Source organism: Cupressus sempervirens, chromosome 7 (genome assembly GCF_028749045.1).
Source record: "Cupressus sempervirens isolate cs-2001-9-10 chromosome 7, ASM2874904v1, whole genome shotgun sequence".
Taxonomy (NCBI): domain Eukaryota; kingdom Viridiplantae; phylum Streptophyta; class Pinopsida; order Cupressales; family Cupressaceae; genus Cupressus; species Cupressus sempervirens.
In genome coordinates this window covers 91,250,426-91,268,740 of record NC_143124.1, presented here as the reverse complement: position 1 = coordinate 91,268,740, position 18,315 = coordinate 91,250,426, and the positions used below count along the sequence as shown (strand labels likewise).

Sequence of the window (18,315 nt, the reverse complement as noted above, 5' to 3'; positions counted from 1 at the left end):
TTTATCCTCATCCTAAGAAGTTCTAGACTCTTCTAGAAAGTCTTCATCCTCATCCTAGGAAATTCTAGACTATTCTAGAAAGTCTTTATCCTCATCCAAAGTCTAGACTCTTCTAGAAGATGTCTTTAAACCTAATCCTAATCACCTCCTAACCTTGTCACATTCCCTAAACATGGGTTAAAACTTACTAACCCAAGCCAAAGTTAACAAATATCTCCTCCTTCACCCACCCTCATTAAATGCCATCCACTTGCCTATCCCTAAGCTAATCCTAAACCATCCTAATCCGTCCTCTAATCATTTGCACAAGCCTAAACAAGCTTAAAACCTTCCTAATCAAGTCCAAGTCAAAATTTCTCTCATCACCCTCAAAATATCTCAACCATAAAACTTTATGAAGTCCACTAGGTCATAAATGACTCTTACAAGCCCTTTTATTGCTCTTACAAGTCATTATGAGGGTCTTTATGAAGATTTTATCCCTTGAGCCTCCTTTGTTGACTCATCCTTCCCCTTTCCTCCATCCTCTCACCATGTGACATGTGTCACTCCTTGATTGGCTGTAAGGAAGCACAATCCATGTGCTCTCCTCTCATGCAATCTGAGCCCTCCATGAGCTTTTTCCTATCCTTGCACCTTAGCCCTCAATCCCTCAAGCCTCTTGCCTATAAATTGGATCCTTCCCCTTTGCAAAATAACACAATCCATGAAGTAAAGTTATAATTCTATTTTGAGAGCCAAATCCATACTAAAGCCATCTATCCACACCAAAAATCTACCATCATCCATTGAAGCCTTTGGAAGCATATTGAGCATAGATCCTATCCATTTAGATAAAGCCACTCAACAAGAGAGTTTCTCATTGAGAGAGCCCATTAATGGCTCATATTTTCAATTGAGAGCTCATCTTAGTCTATCTTGAAGTTTATGAATTTTGTTTAGTTTGTAGAAGCTTTATTTAAATTTGGTTTCTATTAGCATACTAACATTGCTCATATACACCTTCTCCATGTATTGCAAGTTTGAGGTATCAAATACTAAGGATAATTGGTGTTGAACCAGCTATGGTGAAGCTAGTGAGGCCTATTGGTATGTAAGGAAACTTAGGTGCGGAAACAACTTCCTATACTAATCCCTTAAGAAAATTATTGTGCAAATTCTATTTAAATCCTTATGATTTTAGATTTGATATTATGTAAACAACAATATTGTAGTCAACCATGAATATGAAAAATAGATAGAGAAAGAAAAAACAAACACAAAGATATGCTAGTGGAGAAAAACCTTTTGGTAAAACAACCTCACCCCTCTAAAACCTGCACAATGTATTATCTTCAACACAAAGGTTACAACACACTTGTAGTACAAGTTCTTTTAGGACACGGAAGAAAAATCCAGTCATAGCAAAATACTACCAACAATACACTTTAACTCTCTCCTATCTGCAACCCTAAAGTCAATTATATCATGCACTTTCTATTTTAGGGAAACTTCCAAAGAAGAACCATTTAGGGTTTTACCATTCTCTGAAAAAGTAAGAACCCAAAAAAAAATTCAGGGTGATGCCCTGAACGCCACGCACTAGATGGAGACTTGAGTCTATAGTACTTAATGATCAATTTCCACATGTCTTAATGTCTTCACCCATCATCATATCTTCCAAAGATAGCTCTTGCACATCATAGGAATCTGTCATAATCATTTTAGTCATGATCTCCTTACACATTATTCAAGATGTTGACACATGCAAGTGGAATGACACATCAACATGCCAACTAGACATGTGAACTCAGACTTAATTACATTATTTGCAAAAAAAACATTTACAAAAAAGGGAATAAGAAGGAATTATCCAAGGTTGAGACACCTTATTCCTAACATGGTAGCATTGGACAACATTGAGATGCTTCTCTTCCATCTGTTTCTTCTAATTTTCCTATATTAACACGTTCATTTTCTTAGTTAGATTTAAATCCAAGTTAGATTCTTAAATTTTTACAGGAATATAGAGTAGGACCCATATAATTTTAGTTTAGTATAGAAAATTGTAGATGTCACATTTAGAGCAAACTAGAGTAATTAGCAACTAGTGTGACCAGGCTTTAACTTTACCACAACAAGAATTTTTTCAATTATTTTATTTGTTATTGTGAGAATTTATTTTCCCTTAGGTGATCATTTATATTGTGGTAGGAAAATAATTACTACCCTAAACATAAGTGTTACAACTTGACTAGGAAAAAATGCTTTGTAGCTACAATTTCTAATCTTCAAGGATGGTGACTGGTAGCAACTATTCATGTGGAAAGCACCAAAATCTGAAGAGGTGCAGATAAATTGATTTTGAAAAAAAAGCTTCTACATAAAAAATGAAGTGGGGAACCATTTGGTAATTTTTTGAACAAGCATAGGTCAGATCAACTATTTCATGGAGCGTTGAGTGATTGACTATCAAAAATTGAGCCATAGCTAACCATGTTGAATGGAGAGCTAAGACATGTGATCAGAGTGTATGTTGATAACATAGTAAATTATGATGCTACAAGGGTAGAGAAACTAATATAGAAATCCCTTTGAGAGTTATTAAGACTCTATGGAACATGGTTGATAGCAACAACTCATCTTTCAATAAAGATAGCAATTAAGGTTGATGTAACAAGTTTCATGGACTGCTACAAGTGTAAATAGTAGTACCATTTCAAGTAGTAGTCCATCTAGAAGTGGCACATATTTTTTCATCTACAGAGATAAAAGTCCTTCATTTATAAACTTAACTGTGACTGCATTACAAGTCGTATTCACCTTCAAGATAGTCTATTGATGCGATGAAGCTCAATAGGAGATGTAAACTAAAATCAATTTTGTATATTATGTGCATTTGGAATTTCTTTACAATATCCACTTAGAGAAAATACCTATATTTCCATTTGTGTTTCCTATTATAAGTCATTGGCTGCACCTGATGTGACCTTAGGCTCACCAAATATGACCTCTTCTATAGCTCTACTACCAAGAGTCTATTGATGTCATTTTTGTACCCCTACATAACATATAGAAATTGAATACCTGATATGGAATATCAAATCCTCAATTCCTCTCTTGAAAAGTTAATACTCATGAAGACATAAGAAAAACTCCAATGTTCCTTACACCTGTGGATACTAACTCAGTTATATTGATGTGATTTGTTGGTAATCATGTAGGCAGCCTTGCACTATTTGTTCGAGGACAACTTGGAATTTTGGTGGGATGATGGTGACAATGTTTTGTATGAGTTCTAGATGATGTTGATGGAGATGGTGATGATGATAGAGGGTGAATGTTCCAATGACTTATGCCTTCCTAACCTTCTTCTTCAAAACTCCAAATACTGTACTATTGGCAATTCTACTCCTACTCCTATGAATGGAAAGATTAGAAAATGAACAAGGATCAAATCTAATGAAAGCTAACCAGTGGTTCTACCTCCATAGATGCAATAATTCAAGGGAAAAGACTAGTTTACCATGCAAGGCTTCCCAACAAGCCACAAGGATGCTAGTGGCCTAGTTATAGATCCCTATCAAACATCCATTAATATCACCATGCAACTATCCATCTACTCTTACTCTTAACAACCTCTTGAAATGAAATCTACTTTAACAACTTCAAAGGAAATCTAACTTTAACTATTGGAAATAGAAACCATGCAATAACACCAAATGTTCTTAATCACCATGCAAGTCACAACAATGATAAAGAGAGGAAATTTTGGTATTATCTTAAGAAACAATTTTCTTCAACCCTTTACACATGAGAGTAAATGGCCTTATATAGAGGCTGAAATTACAATTGACAGTAGAGATAAAGAGGCAAAACCAACGATCCAAATTGGATGCTAGAAAAGGTACCAAAATGGTAGCCAATCAAAATTAGACACCTATCCTACCCAAGAAGAAGGATAATTTGCCACTTGGGCTTACATCAAATGCTCTTCTAATATAGCTCTACCCCTTTCTTTCATCTTTTTAGCCAAAGTAATGAACTTGGATAGCTTATCATTGACTTCCTTCATGGGAGGGTAAGGTGTATCTTTCATCTTGAGCTTAGCTAAATTCATCATGTTGCTCACCGCTTGCATTGTTTTCTCATGATTCTTCTCATACTCTTTTGCATATCTCATAAAGGCATTGAGGGAGACAAGAGTGCCCAAATGTTTCTTCTTGATGACAACCTTCCCTAACTCATACAATCTTGATCCGAAATCTATCTCATTGATGTTCTCCTCTTTGATATCTTCAAAATCAAGTGAAGCCCCAACATCACTCATCATGGTTGACATGGAAGTGTCAACGCTTGGGCTATGCTGTGCAATCTTGCTTTGTACCTCTTCAAGTATCCTCAATCTGATAGTCAAGGCAATAAACCAAGAATCCACTGTACTAAATCCTCCTTCATCTACCAACTTGGCTCTTTCCAAATATTTCTCTAGTAGCTCAATGAATGCCTGTAGTTTGGAAATAGCTAAATCCTTGACTAGAAGGAAATTCTTCCATTCACCTTCAAATATTCTAAATTTATCTCTAATAGCCACTAATGACCTGAATGTCAAGATAAAGGAAGGCAAGAAATTTAGCCCATCTTGGATTGTTTCATGGATCTAATCCTTGACTTCATGTAGCTGAGCCGATATCTCTTCTATGTTGCTCTTGCTATCTTGAGGAGGGGCTGCCTGGTGCAATTGTTGGATAGGCTGGCAATCTCTCTAATACTTGTTCTCAGCCTCCAACTTTATGATCTTTTCACTTTCCTTCCTCAACCTTTTTCTAATTGACACTATGCCCTCTTGGATCTCCTCACATTTCGTGTCATCCGTGCTTCTTCCCAAGTTATGCTCTACTATCTCATATTCTTGAGCTACAATTTCATCCAATACCTTATTAACCATTGGTATAGTAATCTGAACCTTTCAGTGACCATCACTATCACTCTTGATTACCTTTGCCATCATTTTTGCAATTTGTTTCTGGTTCTTGCTATCACCTTTTTCCATTAATCCTTGGATGTCCTCAACTATTCGGGTAGTCACTACCTCACCTCTTGGTATAAGCATTTTCCTTAACCATAGTGGTGTAGTGCATCTCCCCAAATCTGGATTTGGTTCAATTAGCTGATCATTACCAACAACCTTGTGCACCTGGCTTACTTCCTTAATATCAATTGGCCCATTTTACTCTTCACTAGTCATTGCCATGTCATCTCCATGTTGGTTATCTGAGAGAGGAGTACTCAGTGCTATCATTGTAACAACTTAATTCTGAATCAGAGCTCACCTCTACCATGGTCCCTTGTCCATTTGTATTATCTTATTAGCCTCTAGCCTCAACTATGCACTCCCTTGATGGTGCTACATTCTGTCTCTTTGCTAGAGGTTCCTGATGTTCTTTACCCTTTTCAACCTCCAAACCTCTTTTCTTGCTTCTAATTGTTCCTTGTTGCTGGCTACTTCCCTCACCCTTCTGTCCAATTGATTCCACTAGACATTCCTTTGGCTTTATCTTCTCATAAGTAAGGTATACCCTTTGAATATTTAATTTCCTCAACTTTCCATTGTACCATGACTCGGTGTAGAAATCAACTACTCTTGTAACTGCCTCCAAGGAAGGATCTTGGTGATCATTCCAATCCACTGGATTCAACTCTATTCCCTCCATTATTTCATAGTCTTCTCTTAGCACATTTTCATCATCTTTTAGTTGATTGGGAATATCAAGGCCTCTCCATTTGATTGCCCTTATCATGTTTATGACAATCTTGAGAAAGCTAGCTTTCTCACATGAAAGTCATCTCGTGCATTGGCCCCTAAATCTTCTATAGTAGGAACATGTTTGAATGTATTTCCACAAGATTCCTTGATAAGAACATTAGGATCAAATCCTTGCCTTGCTCTATACCATGCTAGATGATACCATTCTAATTCTTATTTCGCAGTTGCAAAGGCGATAGGATTAGGGCAACTATCATTACTGATTCCAAATGAGAAGGTAATGCCTATCTCACCTTTAAGTTTCATCATTCTATCGTAATGCTCAAGTTGCCTAGCCAACTACATCAAAACTACCTTGTTGGGTGGGTACCTTGGAAGTCTCTTGGGACATAATGTGCTTCTTGCTACTCTAACATAAGTGAATTGTGGAAATTGGATGAACCAACTCCCATATTTCTTGAATTTTTCTTCTACTTTTGATGAGAGCCTCTTTGCAGGCATCCCTTGCAATATCCTTACCGTCTTCATGGTGTTGTTGTGTAAATGAAGTTGTGGATAGCACTTATGACCAAACATTGCCCCGATCCATTTCCAATTACACCTAAGGCCTTAAGTCCCAAATTTTTGTACAATCTAGCAATTAGATAGGACCTCATATAGAATTGCTTTTGATTTTGCACAATCCTAAGTTGCAATTCTAGATTTTTGCTTATGATCCTAGACCAATCAAATCTTCTTTTTCCCTTTTCAATTTCATCAATAAATAAGTACATCCAATTTTCAAATTACATACCTTGAGCTAGGCCCATGATCCAATTGAGAAGCACAATGAGGTCACCATACTCTAATTTGAAGTCTTACATAGTGAGCCTTGATGATCCTCAAAGTTACTAGTCTCTAGAGTATTACCATCCATATCCTGTGAATCAAATCTAAAGCTCATATCAACATACGGAGTATCAAAAACATTAGCATTGCTATCCAACTCCTCTATACCCAAGGAAACTAAGTCTTCAAAATTGCCCACTGCATCCTCCTGGATGTCATCAATGCCAATATGATCCTGGGACTCATCTATACACTGCCAAATATGAAATATCATCAACACATTCTAGCAAGTATGGTCGACTAGATATATGAACAAAGCCCAACATAGGTGTATAAAAACTAATACCAACATTGGACAAGCTGCTAGCACAAGAAAAGACAACACCGTGCAATCTGCTAATCAAATCCATGATAGCACCCAAACAAACACGGCTACCAAAAAGTGTTAAAGATCTCCTATCAACTGAATCCCAAATGCCAATATAACAATCTTGAGTCCATATCTGTAAACTAGAATCAGCTGGTAACTCAAGAAAAATCCTCACTTGAGTAATATGACCAATACCAACTAACTCCACATACCTATCATGATGAGATAATGAAGTCAAAATACTATCTTCACTCACCTTCAGCTGGCGGGATAAATCATGTGAAGTACTACCTGCCTCAACCTGATGTGATGAAGCATCTAACTGTGCCTGGTACTCTTTCTCAACAAAGTCATGAATGCTCAATGTTTGCTCATCTCTACTAGGTATCTCACCATCCTACACAACAACATCCTCATAATCATCATCTGAACCCACTACACTGTAGTCACTGCCTGTTGTAACTATACCATCCTAAATACTTGTGGCATCACCCTTTGACAACCTGTAAACAATTGTCTCAATTTGAGTATCAAGTTGACCGTTACTATCAATCTGTGTAATATCATTTCCCACAACCTCCTATGGCAGAGTAGAATCTGAGACCTCTACCTGGCTATCAGCTAGTTTCTCAAACTCCTCATGCAAATTCTTGGGAATTGTGTCATCTGTCCTGTGCGAAAATCTGCCAAATAGAAATCCAGTCAACTTATCCACCTTAGCTGGGTCAGATAACATGTCATTCATTATACGGTGGTGCTCAACCAACTGTTTAGACATGTCATGGCTTATTTTCATAAGTTTATCTCGAATGTCTAAATAACCATCCTTTCTACTATTTTGACTCTGGCTATCAATTTCCAAGATCGTTCCCTCTGAGACTCTATACTATACCTATCCATTCTGGATAAAGTAGAGTGTAACCCCAATAGGATATAACTTCTTCAAACACCAAGAACTAACATGCAAATGATTAGAAGTAGCATGCAACCATAGATTTGGACATGCAACTGATTAGAAGCAACATGCAACCATCAAATTATGACATGCAAGATCTGGGTAGTTGTCAAAACTGACATGCAAACTTCTACAACCACCAAATTCACCAAGAACTAACATGAAAATGATTAGAAGTAGCATGAAACCATAGATTTGGACATGCAACTGATTAGAAGCAACATGCAACCACCAAATTATGACATGCAAGATTTGGGTAGTTGTCAAAACTGAAATGCAAGATCTGGGTACTTGTCAAAACTGAAATGCAAACTTCTACAACCACCAAATTCACCAAAAAATAACATGAAAATGATTAGAAGTTTGCATTTCAGTTTTGACAAGTACCCAGATCTTGCATGTCAGTTTTGACAACTACCCAAATCTTGCATGTCATAATTTGGTGGTTGCATGTTGCTTCTAATCAGCTGCATGTCAAAATTTATGGTTGCATGCAACTAAGTGAAGGAGAAAAAAGATATTTGCAGTAAGAAAAGAATAAATTTTTTTTAATCAAACCTCCAGTTGAAAGTAAAAGTACAAAATCCAAGGAAGGGAAAAGTATGGCTGATCCAGATGAGATGGCAAAGAAATTCTTCCAAGACATCCAAAATACTCAGAAGCAAACAGTGGATAGTTTGGCAGACACTAGAGAGGCTTTGTGAATATTGACAGAAAAACTACAAGGAGTTGCATCTATTAATGAGAAAGGGAGCACTTCAGAGGAGCCAAGAAATATGAAATCCACACCATCTAAATCAACCAAAACTATTTTCTTGCTTGCAGATGAGCCACCAGTACCAAATCCAACCATTGATCCTGTGGAAGAGGTTACAGGTAACTTGATTACATTAAGAGCTACTTACAATGGCTTAGATGATGACTTTCGTAGTTCGATTCCTTTTAGAGAATATGTGGATATGATGAACACTTTGATGCCCAAGAAAGAGTACAGAAGGGAGCATGACATAAGTGGAAGAGAGCTCAAAAATAAAATAAGCAAGTTTATAGCACCTACTTTTGATGGAACAAATAAAATTTCAGCTAGAGCATGGCTACAAAAATTACAGACCTTCTTCACACTTAACCCCATGAAGGAGAGTGATGCTGTTCAAATTGCAAGTCTACACTTGGAAGATGCAGCCTATGATTGGTGGTATCATGGAATGACTACTCAAGGTCATGATCAGGTAACTACATTTGATGATTTTAGTCAAAGAGTGATAGATAGATTTGACCTCAAGGATGATGATTATGAGGATGTTGTTGTGCATGATGGTGAGATACTTGGTAGAGATGAGCAAACATTCAGCATTCATGACTTTTCTGAGAGAGAGTACCAGGCATAGTTAGATGCTTCGTCACATGAGGTTGAGGCTAGTAGTACTTCACATGATTTATCTTGCCAGTTGAAGGTGAGTGAAGAAAGTATTGTGACTACATTATCTCATCATGACAGGTATGTGGAATTATTTGGTATTGGTCATATTACTCAAGTGAAGATTTTGCTTGAGTTACCAGCTGATTATAGTTTACGGATATGGACTCAAGATTGTTATATTGGCATTTGGGATTCAGTTGACTCGAAATCTTTAACACTTTTTGGTAGCAGTGATTGTTTGGGTGCTATCATGGATTTGATTAGCAGATTGCACGGTGTTGTCTTTTCTTGTGCCAGGAGCTTATCCAATGTTGGTATTAGTTTTTATACACTAGTGTTGGGCTTTGTTCATATATCTAGTCGACCATACTTGCTGGAATGTGTTGATGATATTTCATATTTGGCAATGTGTACAGATGAGGCCCAGGATCATATTGGCATTGATGACATCCAAGAGGATGCAGTGGGCAGTTTTGAAGACTTAGTTTCCTTGGGTACAGAGGAGTTGGATAGCAGTGCTAATTTTTTTGATACTCCATATGTTGATATGAGCTTTAGATTTGATTCACAGGATATGGATGGTAATACTCTAGAGACTAGTAACTTTGAGGATACTCCTTTAGATAGTGCATCAGAGGAGGTTTGTAGGAGATAGTCAAGCCAGTGCCATCATGTGTCTAATCAGTTGAGAGTTAGTGACTGAGACATTGCTATCACTTGCCAACATTTCGATGCTGCTTGTCAGTTGTTAGCAGTTTATGGATGGGGTTCTCCTACTAGTGATGATCAAGAAGGTAGTTATCTTTCTTTGACAGAGATCCACTCTTTATGGGAGGCTATTCAAATTTTGAGATAGAATTATATGCGGTTGGTAGCCAACAGAGATTATCTTATGGAGTGGGGCAGTATAGCATATGATGCATTGTTGGCCAAGGAAGATGAGGTGAGTGAGCTTACTAAGTAGCTTGAGGTGACTTCTGAGATTCTTGAGAGTACAAAGTTGGCTTTCAAGGAGTCACAGTTTCATTTGGCTAAGGTGACCATGGAGTTAGAGTGACTACAGTCTTTACCTGATTCTATACAGTCACAAGCTGTGGTGTTTGCTGATTCGAGGATGTCCATGGCTGAGATTGTTAGAGACAGTAGAGATGGGGATGCATCCATCCTTGATACTAACATTGGCATATCAGGTTCATTCCCACTAGAGTCAGGTTCAGTTGAGTTGGGTGTTGTAGCAGATTTTTGTGGTATGCCTGACATGGTGGTGACCTCTAGCACTAATGGTACAAAGACTAGAGATGCTATATCAAAGACCATGTGTGATATTGGTGAGCCGATAGTTGGCATGGTTCCTGCTAGTAATACTACTCCCTTGGTGATATCTTTAGAGGTAGTCATAAGTTCCAACATGGTTAATGATCAATTGCAGTTAGTTTTATCTGGATCATAGTCTGAGCCACTGACTAAGATTGGCACATTCTATCGACATTCCACTGTGAGGTATGTTCATCAATTTACCTTTGATGACCATGTTGATGAGATGATGACACAAATATGTACTTTGGTTCCTAGTGCTTGTCATCAGTTATGGGACAGTTTGACATCTCAAGATGAGAGTTGTGATGGGCATGACATGGTGATAGGTTCTACAATTGACAGCTTGATAATACATGACTTAGAGCAGGAGTTTGGGAGTGATGCTTCAGCAGTTGTTTTTATTGATTCTACTCCTTTGGCTATGACATCTCCTAGCTTAGTTGGTAGTTAGTCACAGTGGGCTATATCACTTGTTCATGGAAAATTTGGTTTGGGTTCCATTTCTTACTCTTTATCTTGTAATGTCTTTTCACCATCAGTAGTGCATGGGAGATATGGTTATGAGATAGTGGCCAATGATTTGCAGATTTGTGTTGACTACAGGAGTTGTACAGTGTGTGGATTCTCCATACTTGGTACAGTTTCATTCGAGATAATTCACCATTATTGTAGAGTTGGATTGTACATTCTGTATAGGCCAATGGGATGCGTTGATGGTATTTACTGTGTTGGTGGTTTGATTTGTCCACTTTACTTAGGTTTTGATGTTCTAAGAGTTTGTGTCTCATGGGTTTCTGACTGTGGAAGTTGTGACTTTGGAGTTTGGTTGAGCAATAATTGTCAGTTTAATTACAAATTCCTCTTGGTTATATTGCAGAGGATATTGCAGGAGCTTGTGTTAATTGACAATAGTATAGTTCATGACTACATTTGGGATCCAGGTGGATTGATTGGTTTATTGTTTAGCCATTGCTTTAGGACAAGCAATGTTTGGGAGGGGAGGACTTGTCATGTCCCCTTTTTAAATAATAATAATAAAAAAAAATCTTTGCTAAGGTAGGCAGGCCCAAGAAAGTGAAGTTTCAGAAAAAGGGGGTTAATCTTTGGAAACCGTTGGACTAATAAATGAAAATTATTATTAAAATAAGTTTTATTAACCTCTCTTGGACATGAGTTACGGTTATGCCCTCTTTTAAGGGGTTTGGAGGCATTTTGGGTGGATTGCAGAACTTGATTTTTGCTCATTCTTTGTTATTCTTCAGAGGCTACCAAACCTGTGGAGAAGGAGACCCAAGAATGGGAGTTTGTAGGTTTCTAGGGAGGCCCAAGAATGGGAGTTTTCAAGTTTCCAAGAAGGCTAAGGATGGGAGTTTGAAGCCATTCCATGTGCATGCCCATACAGAGTTTGCCTTTGTGCTGAACAATGCAGATTTGTGGGTTTTTGGGTGTGTTTTTTGTATGAGTTGGGTGTTTACAGTTGAGTATTTCATATCAGTTTGGGTTGCTGCTGTATTTCATACTTTAAGGTGTTAAAATAGAGCTGAATATATTTATTGGGACGTGATTAAACTTCTGAGATAGATTATTAGTGTTTTGTGGTGTTTCCGGGCATTTTTGTGTTAATTTCGAGAGCCCGATGAGCATAGTTTTTGTCCTACATTTGTGAACTGTTGTTTAAAGGCTATATGGATTTGGAAATGTCATTTTGTAGGCTGTTATTCTGCTGAAATTTCTATAAAAATGTCCATTTTCAGATTTATTAATAATTTGTGAAGTTGTGAAGCTTTTGGCACTATTTTCAGCATACCCGATTTGGGGTTTCTTGAGAAATTTGGTGGATCATTGTGATATTAGTTGTTTGATCTTAAAGATCTGATTAGAGGTTGGAAATATCATATAAAATTAGAAAAGGGACATTTCAGAACATAAGGGAAATGAAACCAAGTAAGAACAAGGAGGAAATTCCACCTTTGAACCAATCTTCAGCTCTCAAATGAATTGAACTTTACTTTAATTTTACCTTTACCAGTAGTCAAGCTCTCTTTGAATTTGGATCAGACCTTAAAATATCCAAGCCTCCTTGTAAAATTAGAATTTTGATCTCTTGGAAATTGCTGACACTTGCCCAAAAATCATACCTTGGATCATGTGTCTTCTACCAAATAAAATTGTATAGATTTGGTGCAAAATTTGCAGCCCTTTGCAAGAAAATCAGTCTGTGAAAAAATCGCCAAACATTTGAAATCTACCCAAAAATTTCTAAGCACCAAAATCTACCCTTGCAAAATTGCCAAAGCATAGAAAATTTTCTCCTTTAAGAGAAAATTTCCAAGCATGAAGGCTGCTCCAAGTGATAAAATTGCCAAAGAGAAGAAGGCTATGATAGAATGAGAAGATGGGAGAGGGAGCAGCCCTCTTATACCATTTTCCTTTCACTCCTCCAAGCTAGCCAACTAGCACCTATAGGAGAAAAAAATTAAATTAGTGTCTCATTAATGGTCCCAATTTAAATGCCAAGCCAAAATTAATTTTGCCAAATAGTGAAATTTGCACATTTAATTGCGGTTAGGACCAAAAATTGCAAGATAAAATTATGAAAACCTTGGAGATGTTAAATTTTTTTTAATTTAATAACATCTTGGTAATTAAAATATCATTAAAATCATATTAAAATTGATTTTCAATTTTAATTTACCAACCTCTTTAAATATTTTAAAAATCTTTAAGGCAAATTTAACCAATTTAATGCAAAATTTTGTTATTTATTCCATTTTTGACTTTGCAATGCAATTTCAATTTTTTACCAAAAATATACCATTTTTCTAGCATTCAAAATTGATTTTTCCAATTTAATTTCACTCACAAATTTTTCTTTTTCACCAAAAATAAATAAATTAATAAAATAATTAAATCTAAAAAAAATATTTTGAAAATGCTAAAAATTACATCTAATTTTCCAAAATAAAATCGTCTAAGTCAAAAATTTGTAAATTTATCTTGCCAAGTGTTGTTTTTTGAAATTTGTTTGGCCCAAGGATAAAATTACACGTCTTAGAAAATCAAGCTAAGACTAGGTGAAAAAAAAATCTAATAATGTCTTTCTTGGCTTGAAGGTGTCCAAAGTGTAAAATTTTAAATTTGTCAAGGCAATCTAGGTGATCATGTGAGAACCTTGCAATAGAGTCCCCACAATTCGAGCAAAGAGTTGTTGCTTGGTAATAAGACTCAGGTTGTTTCTAGGCAAAAACCATTTAAGATCACATGCTTGTCCTCAAGGTACTAGAGTAACATTTTGGACTGGATCATGCTCAGGGGTCAATGTGCTGACCTTGTAAGAGTTGCAAAATTAAGATTTAGTTTCCTCTAAAACACATATTGATATCATATATAATTGAAAATCAAACTTTCAACTTATGATCCATACATATGTGAAGGGTCTACATAAAATAATACAATGAAGTACTGATAGATGTTTAGCATGTCAAACTTCATGGTAAACCACCAAACTCTTGCTCTTTCCATGAGTCATTGTTGTGCCCTCCATACCAGTAACAATCTTGTCTATTGCATCATCTATTTTCATACTTGATATATACTATTTTCTTAGCCTTCCAACAATAATTGTTGCTTCAATCAAGAGGTTTGCAAGATCGGCACCACTAAATCTAGGTGTTCTCATGGCATCAAAATTAAGTAATACATCTATTCCCAACTTCTTGTTGCTTGCATGAACCTTAAGAATGGATCTATGACCATTTATATCAAGAACATCAATAGTGACCTGCAAATGATAGGCAAGTGATTTTCAGCATTAGCATCATCATTTCTAGCTTCTCAACTATTTTGATAGTTTTGAATGTTGTTGAAATAGATGCATTTTTAAGGAATCCTATCTTTCTATAGAATGATTAAGTGAACATAAAAATATAAATTCATCATTTCAATGAAGAGTGTTTTATTGAGCAAAAAATTTAAATCTACTCATCTAAAAAGATACAAAAATTGGAGAATGCAAGAATAAAAGAACTTGTCCGTCATTGTACATATGTTAATATCATATTCATGATGGATCTTGAGTGTGATCTAAACATACATAACTAATTCTGGACATCAACAATCTTTGTTGGTCATTTGAACATATAGAAGGAATGTCGCATCTATTCTATAATAATGATCACGTGAACATAAAAACTAAATCCATTTCACTAAAGAGTTCTTTGTTCAAAAATAAATGGTAAACTTAAATCTCAACAGATGTTCAAATCAGAGAATGTATCAATTAAAAGCTTAAACACTTGTCCTACTTTCTAAGATAACTTGTCCATGTCAATACACTTTCTTCGATGAGGAATTTCTAAATATAATTAGATATATAAGATTAAAAATAGACATAATTGATTCTGAAGCAGTCTTTAGAATTAAAATAGTGATTCTCACAAAATTTAAAGGCTTGTCAAATATTTTCTAGAATATAACTCATGGCTCTAAGCATTGAAAGATTACTTTGACATGTAGCAGATTCAACAATTCCCATCACCTAGAAATAACTAATTTTCAAATATAAGAACAACTATATTTACCACAAGGCTCGAAACTAAATTTTTTTATAACAAAAATAGGTTTTTGTTTTGAGGTTTTCTTGTAAATATGGTAATAAGAACACCTATTTTTCGATCTTGCCATGGTGAAGTAAGGCTGCATCGAGTACATCAACTCTATTGGTGGTAGTAATGACAATAACTCTAGTGTTTCCTTCAAATCCATCCATTTTAGTAACTGATTTAGGGTTTTCTCCCTCTCATCATTTCCTCCACCAATACTTGTCCCTCTCTATCTTCCCACAAAATCAAGCTTGTGAATAAATATAATACAAGGAGCATTCTCCTTGGTCTTATTGAATAGATCACGAACCCTAGAAGCCTCCAAACCTACAAACATCTCTATAAACTTAGATCTAGAAATTGACAAGAAGGGAACCCTCTCTTCACTAGCTATAGCCTTTTCTAGTAGGGCTTTACCAGTTCCAGGAGGACCAACTAACATAACCTCGTTGGAAATCCTTGCTCCCACTACCATAAACTTCTCAGGCCTTTTCAAAAATTCCACAATCTCCTTAAAATCTTGCTTGGCCTCATCAAGCCTAGAAACATCATCAAAAGTTACATTGGCATGGGGCTCCAACTAAGAATTTTCCTTAGATCTTCCTAACCCTAAGGAAAACCTAGTCCCCTAGGACCTCCTAGACTAGTTTGAGACCTTCTAGAAAATATTAATTAAGTACCAATCAAAATCAAAGGAAAGTATAAGTTACCCAATAGATTAAAGATGACATCCCGCATGTCTTCCAATAATGGATGGGCAAAAAAAATTATATCTTTCTCCTTCAATTTTATGATCAATTCATGGCTCATCCCTAGAAATTGCACTCATACTCTTTTTATCTGATTTCCCTACTTAGGAGACACTAATTCCACAATACCCACCATTTCATTCTAAAAAATGTCCTTTTTTCTCACTTTCTCTTTATCCAAATAATCCAAAAATCTTGAGTAAGATCATGTTTGCATCAATTATTGTTGAAACTTACTAGGGAAAAAATTAGGGTTTATGTAGACAAAGAATTCAAATTTAATTGAGAAACTATTGTGGATTGGCTACTATTTAGGTAGAGAAAGACACTAGAAGGAAAGATGTTAGGATAAACCACGGACAGAAATAAAAAACTACATGCAAATATAACCAATAACAAAAATAATAGAACACATAGAAATGAACACAAGGCACCAAGATTTATTGTGGTTCACCCAATCCCTGGGCTACGTCCACCAAACAGCAAGTCCGATCTTATTACAATCCAGTGATTACAACCTGATTACAACTTGTAATCCCTTACAGCTCAATACCACCGCAAGAACAAATTTCGTATCACCACACATAAAAAATACCCAACCTTAAGCCCTTTTTATACAAGTATTAAACCACTTTAGGGTTATAACATGTCGGCCATATGTCGGCCATAATATGTCGGTTACCATGTCGGCTACCATGTCGGCTACTTCCAAATTTTTTTTTTTTTGGGGCGATGCCCCGAACCCCACTATTTATGAAGTATGTACAATACTTTCCTGATCAGTCACCACAATCTAACAAAAGAATGGCTTGAAAACATCATTCCATATCTAATGTGGTTTGGATGACACGTTAGAATCAAATGGAAATCATGATGTAACCCCATCAAATTCAATGATGGATTTTTATGATGCTCTAATTGAATTTTGACTAAATTTAGAACATTTATTTGATCTAGATCAAACTAATAATGGGAAAAGTGACATTGAGTGTGTGCTCATATGGAGGAGAGGACTGCCAAGTCTGATGAAAAAAAATGAAGGAAGCCTTCAACCAAAAGGATTACTTTGTGCTTTTTGTGAATATTTGTTGTTTATGAGTCTTTTTTTATGGTGAATATTTTGGCATTATATTTTTCAATCTACGTTTCCTTGAAAATATTTTGGTGTTCTATTTTTTAATCTACATTTTCATGATAATTTATTTATTATCATTTATATGTGTAATCTAATGCTTCACCTTTGTGAGCCTCACCTAGATCCAATGATTGCTAAGTGTTCTATTTATTCTCATGAGAGATAGACTCGTGTATGAATCACTGCTCATGATATATGGATCAATGAGTTTGACTCCATACACTAACAACATTGTCTTACATGTTATGAAATAGAGATAACAAAAATGTATAAATCTAATTATTTATGAACTCATGTATATGGATATCTATTGAACACAAGGTGAAAAAGATAAAAAGTAAATGGAAGCCTAAAACACTATCAAATAAAATTTCATCATCTTATAAACTCAAAGCTCTCTTGAACTTAAAAATTAAATAAAAGACCAGCAATATAGAATGGCTTAGACAATGTCATGGATAATGGATCCATGAAAAATGCTAACCACCATGAGCTTTACAAAATTTAAAACTTCAAAAAGATTAAGAAAAAAGAGTTAAAATCTGTGTTTTCCATTAATATAAATCTACATCTTGGTAGGTTGTGATTGAGATTTGTCGATACATCTTTAGAGGGAACAACCCAATTTTTTTTTAAAAATGAAGACTTTCCCTCCGCATTTCTTCACTGATTTCAGTATTCACCTCCATGACAAAGGTATGCTCCATTTTCATTTGTAGCAGATTAAAGGAGAGAGGCATTTTGCATAGGTATTCTTTATGTTTATTTAAAGAAAGAGATCACTGACTATAAAATTTTGCATAGGCATTCTTTATGTTTATTGAAAGAAAGAGATCATTGACAATAAAATTTCATCTTTTGTAGATTAGAACAAAAATATGTTATTAATGTAGACACCTAAATTTGATTACACTGCTTTGGTAATCTAATTTAGCCATCTCCAAAGGCATCATTAATTAAATTCTTATTTAATTAATCCTTTGCCATCCCTAGTTGATTAATTTAATTAATCATCTATAGTCCTAATTGATAAATCAAATAATGTATTATTTATCAATTAAATCCTTTTCTCCTATCTAATTCCAAAAATCCCCATTTATTAAATAAATCTATTTGATAAATGAAATCCTCAAATTAAAAAACCCCTAACCTATCTCTAATCCTCCATTTAGCCTAATCCACCCCATCCACCCA

General features: G+C 35.6%; 1 pseudogene; it reads right to left on the bottom strand.

The window, feature by feature from the left end:
* Positions 1-2,939: 2,939 nt before the first annotated feature.
* On the bottom strand, positions 2,940-16,185 carry LOC149545639 (ATP-dependent zinc metalloprotease FTSH 2, chloroplastic-like; annotated as a pseudogene).
* Positions 16,186-18,315: the final 2,130 nt, after the last annotated feature.